Genomic DNA, 5,840 nt, shown 5'->3' with positions numbered 1-5,840 from the left:
TTTTTCAATGTTTATACCAAACATTACTTTTTATCTTTGATGAAGAAAATAGCATTTTTCTTTATTAGTATAATAAACATGAACAACATCACAACTTAAATAATAATCTTGAATACTTGCAATAATTTTTCAAACATATTTAAAAAACAATTGATCTATTAAAACTTTCAACTTTGCGTTGCAAAGTATTTAAAAAATTTTGTGAAATAACTCAACCAACCAATGTAAGTTTGCTTACAAACAATGAACATACTTTTTCAATTAAAAGTATTATTTCAAAACATTATAGCCTATTTGTTTATATAGTTCAGAATATAAAAACTTAGACACTTAAATTGTTCAAATCTCAAGTTTTGAAGTAACAAAAAATTACTAAGTAAAATTATCTCAAATTATTATATGTAAAGTTTAATTCTTAAAAAAAACTTAGAAATTGGGCAAAACTTATGATATATTCTTAATTATGTTTTTACAAACAAATTAAAAGTATTTTTTTTGCATAAAATACTTTTATGCAAAAAAATACTTTTAATTTAAAATAAGATACTCTGATGCTTAAGTTGTTATTTTCAAATTACTCTAAAATTTTAATTAACATTATAATTTTAGAGTAATTTGAAAATGACAACTTAAGCATCAGAGTATGTTATTTTAAATAATTGATGGCATATTATTATTACTTCTTATATATCTCATCCATCTTAGGCATTGCAAAACGAGTTCAACAAAATAAGAAAAAAACTTTATATACATCATAACTCAATAAGCTCTTTCAACGTTTGCATACTAAAATTTAAAATCCATGAATAAAATAAACTCCAAAACTGTAAAACAAACTTCATCACAAATAAAACTATAATTGCATTTATTGGAAATCAGGGAAATTTCTGAAATGTTTACTACACATTTTTATATTTTCACCATTTACCAATCCAAAACTTGACATTGTTTACTTTGCGATATGCTATAACGGAGCTAATACTTATTTTTATCTACTAGATCGAAGTATTATCTAAGATAATTCTGCTGCTAAGTGATGCAATGGAATACGGTATGTAATTATTGCAGCCGTTGAGTTTATTTCGTCATTTTCAACGCGACTATATAAGCTTACTCAGTAGCTACTAAAGTTGAAATAACGCCATACAGGTATACGTACCGCAAAAACAACCGTACCTCAAAAACAAAATGTTGCTTTAAGTAATCTCGGATTTGGTAAAAAATTCAAGTTAAAACTTTGATATATTATGATAGCTAATATGTCTATTTGTGAATTAAAATGGTTTCAGATAGTTTTTTCCTAGTAAAGAGCTCAGTTATTAGCAATAAACCGCAAAGTTTAACAAAAAAAACTGATAGGTTTTTTTTGTTGTTTTGTAGAAATCTTGAGGACATATCTTAAATTAAGTTTGCGAAATATTATTTTTCTAACAATGTTCGTTGCAGCCAGGTGAGGCATACATTGCACCAGACGTACACTGAGTTGGTAGCAGCTTCTTTCATAAATATTTTAATGCCGTTATCAAACCATTGCTTTCAAGAACAGATTTCAATAGTTAATATGTATGTTTTTTGCGTGTTATCTGTTTAAACAGAAAACTTCTTGCCTGCTCACTAATATCACTAACAATTTTTTCTTTTAATAAATTCAATTGCTAAAAGAATGAAGTTTTTTCTATTTTTTTTTTGCTTCAAGCATTTTTTCTTTCTTTACGTGCATTTTCAACGTGTTCTACATGCATAGCCAAAGGTGCATAAAACTGAGACAGTGATAAAATAATTTCAAGGAAGTGTCCATGGTCCGGTCTCCTATCTTCTAAACTTATACATGATTCATTCCAAGGAATGGCAAATATTGATTTTCTAAAAATTTTATAACAGTCAAAATTCTTTTCAGAATTTCAACATTGTTCAGTACCTGCTGTTTTCGCGTAGCAATTATATTCCTTTTCATTAGCGATACAATATCATTTAAGGTGGTACAACACCAAATAAACAAAGAAACTATTAATTTTTTTGAGTTTTTTAATTTTGTATAAATATGTGTCAAATTAATTAAAGAACGTTTAGCCAAAGTTTAAGAGCTAAGTAATTTATCTTTCTAAAGATATAAGCAATTTATTAGAACACTCTGTATCTTTTTTTCCTCAGCAACGGAGAGACTAAATATTTAACATGGCTGTTAGGGCATTTTCTCCCTAAAAAGTAGCTTAATTTTACTGCAGTCTTCAAGCTTTGTAAGCTTGATGCCACTTCTATGTTTTCCGAATTTAAATTCAATTAAAAGTTATTGTTCTTAACCACTAAACACGTTTCGTAACAGTTAACAGTTAAGTATTTGAATATTTTTTTTCAATCTTAAACTTAATTTATATTCATCAACAAATTTCAAATTTGATTCAATAACCTCTTGTTGATCGGTTTTTATGACTTTATAAAGTTTACAGCCCCTCAATTTAAAGGAGGGGGGGGGGTTGAACTTTGTAAGGCGATTAATGGATTAAACAAGGGATTAATGAATCAAATATCAAATTCGTCGATGAAAAAAAAGTTCAAGTTTGACTTGTTGCCCTCCCATTTGGGGCTGAGGGGATAACTTTTGGGGTTTTTGTTGTTCCCAGCTCCAATCACCGCAATTTTTTACATAGCATCCTCATTTCTCATATATATAAACATACTTAAATATGGAGATTTCTTCAAGTTTCAAAGCTGGTTAGCTCAAACATCAAAAAAAGTTGTCTACGGCCTTGTATATATATATTTAAATTGAATAAAAGAAACGCCAAATAGACAAAAGTGTACTAGAAGAAAGAGCAGAAAAAGTAATGGGTTCAAACCATCTGAATTGCTCAAATCAAAACCTTATCATGAGATTTCTTGTGCTAGCTCAAGAAAGTTATTGAACGATACAAGAATGTATCGTTCAGCTCGGATAAATGTGAATCTGACGACTATTTTATACTTATTAACTTTTATTGTTAAAGAAATTAATTGCACACACTTTTTGGCCCAATTGCTTTGTTGGAAATTTTTTAATCAGAGATAATGTTGATTCTCGCATGATTCTTGTTTTATCATTTACTTGAAATAAAGTGTACAAAGTGTAACTTTTCTAAAAATTTTAAAACTTCACCAAAGTCAAAAAATTCTTTAAACACAAATGAGTTTGGTAAAGTTCTAAAAGCACCTATTTCTCGCAATCCGATGACATCTGGCAGGTTGATCTCATGTGGTGATTCTAGTAGAATCACCATATGAGATTAACCTGCGAGCTGTCATCGGATTGCGAGAAATTGGTGCTGGCCATGACAACTCTATTGAAATGAGAGAAGTTAGAATTTTTATTGATGGTTCATGGCAAAAGCGAGGTCATAACTTGTTTTACAGTGTTGTAACTGCTGTTTGTAGTAATAAATATATTGATGCAGAAATATTTACCAAGCATTGCAAAGGATAAAAATGTGGAGATCTAAAAGAGGAACTCCAGAGTATCTGTGTTGGTTGGTTGAGCACCAGTGTGAATCGAATCACGAGGGTTCATTGAGTAGTATAGAATCTCTAGAGCTATGGCTATGTTTAACAGATCTTTACAAAAAAAATAAATTGATATATAAAGAATATCTAAGAGATGAAGTTACATCTTCTTTTAATGATATCATAGTAGCAGATACTTACAAAGGTTATGGTATTATACCTGTAAAATTGGAATGTGTAATTTTGTGCAAAAACGGTTAGGAACACGTCTACAAAACTTTGTCAAAGCCCAAAAAGGTACTAAAAAACCAATATCAGTCAGAGTTAAACTCGCTAAAAACTGCATTAATTCAATGCAAATCTTCTATGGTCTTGCAATCAGATCTAATGTGGGAAACTTGTATTTAATGAAGAAAGCAGTATATGCTATACTTTTCCACTTCACCGAATATCCTGATTCTTACACACGCCAAAACTGATGTTTTGTCCTCGTGGAAAGTATAAATGGTGTAAATACTGCGCTCTAAATCAGAAGAATTACAGGGCCAAATCTACCATACCTTTGTGGATAAAAGATTTATTTCTACCAATTATAATAAATTTACAATCAGATGAATTGTTATCAAAATGTTTACATGGAAACACACAAAATGCTAACGAGGCACTTAATGAACTTATTTAGGCTTGTGTACCAAAAAGAGCTTTTGTTTTTAAATCAACACTGGAAATGGGAGAATATTCAGCTATTTTATCATATAATGATGGTGCAAAGGTTGTTATTAGTGATTTTAGACATTTTGGTTTTCATGGTAAGGTATCAAATATTTCAGTGACTTCTAAAAATAAAATAAGGATTAGTCAAATAAGGTGCAAGTCATCAGAAAAGGGAAAAAAAAGAAGAAAAACTCTTAGAGCCATGAAAAAAGGTCACCTAGATGAAGAGAAAGCAAAAAAATGTAATGACAGTTATGTTTCAGGAGGATTTTAAATTAATATTGTAAATAATATATCAAGAATTTTTCAATGCTGTTTAATCCAGTTCGCGTTTTTTCGTTTTTGCTTAAACTTCAAAACACAGTTTCTTGAGTTAGCAATGTTCATTTGATCAGAAATTTTCAGTACTTGCTCGAAATACCTATACAATTCAATTACCCGGTGGATTTTTTTTATGATCAGTAATTTTATTTTTTTAGAGTCAGATCTCTCTAAAATGTCAAAAAATAAATAAAATATGAGGAAAATCTACATTTTCATTTAACTTATCATTTAGTTTGATATTTAAAAAATCTATCCGTTAAATGGAATAAAACAGTGTTTAGAGTAAGTGTACAAAATTTCAGGTCATATGATGATGGCTAGCCTGAGATATTATGTTTTGAAATTTTATCCAAAAACGCATTTTTTGATGGTTTTTCCGCGATTATGACCCTAATGCTAATTTGAAAAAAATTTTTTTTTTTGCTCTTTTTTTAGTTAAATCTTTTGAAAAAACTATATTTAAAAGCATTTTTATTTTGGAGGTTTACTTCATTTTTTTATTTATTTGGTGTTGTACCATCTTAAACCTCTTGCATTAAAAAATTCTAATACTACCATACTATGAGCATTTGATGCCTCAAGTTCAACGATTCTTTGATGCACATGTTAAAAGTTTACCAAGTCAGTTATGAAGATTGCATCATTAATTGCAAATGTCAAACAAACATTGCAATAAAGACCCTTTAACTGACCAGCTTCTATTCTTGCATTAACCCATTGAAGTTTAACATTATTATTGTCAGCAAGACGTTGTTGATAAAATTGATTTGGATCAAAAGGTAAATTCTTTATATATTTAAAGTTGGGCTGTATTGCATTACTTTGCACTAATTCGAGTCTTTTCTTAGATTGATCACTATTAGGAAGTCTGAAAAATGTATAAAATGGCTCAAAAAGTGGTCCCATTTTTCATCCATCTTCTTGAGATTCAACTGATTGTAGCCTGTGAATAGTAGATGGAGCTCCTAGGTCAAAAATCTCAAGAGCTTACACCGTTTCGTCTTCATCTTTATGAGATTAAACAGATTGTAGGCTATGAGGAGCAGACAACGCTTCTATATTAACAACCTTAATAGTTGGTATCATTTAGTTTTGCTTCTATATTAACAATTTCATTCTAATACCATTCAACAAATTGTAGTCTGTTGGAAGTAGATGCTGCAATATTACAAAATGATCTGCTTCAATATTAACATTCTTGGTCACTAATTTTTGAGATTTATTTACACAAGTTGCTTTGCTAAGCAATGGTGTTATTAATATTATAGAACTAGTTTTTTTTGTTTTTTTTGGTATCGTTTTTTTTGTGCCCCACTTAAAGGCTTACA

The sequence above is a fragment of the Hydra vulgaris genome, chromosome 01 (assembly GCF_038396675.1).
Source record: "Hydra vulgaris chromosome 01, alternate assembly HydraT2T_AEP".
NCBI lineage: Eukaryota > Metazoa > Cnidaria > Hydrozoa > Anthoathecata > Hydridae > Hydra > Hydra vulgaris.
Note: the sequence above shows the minus strand (reverse complement) of the source record.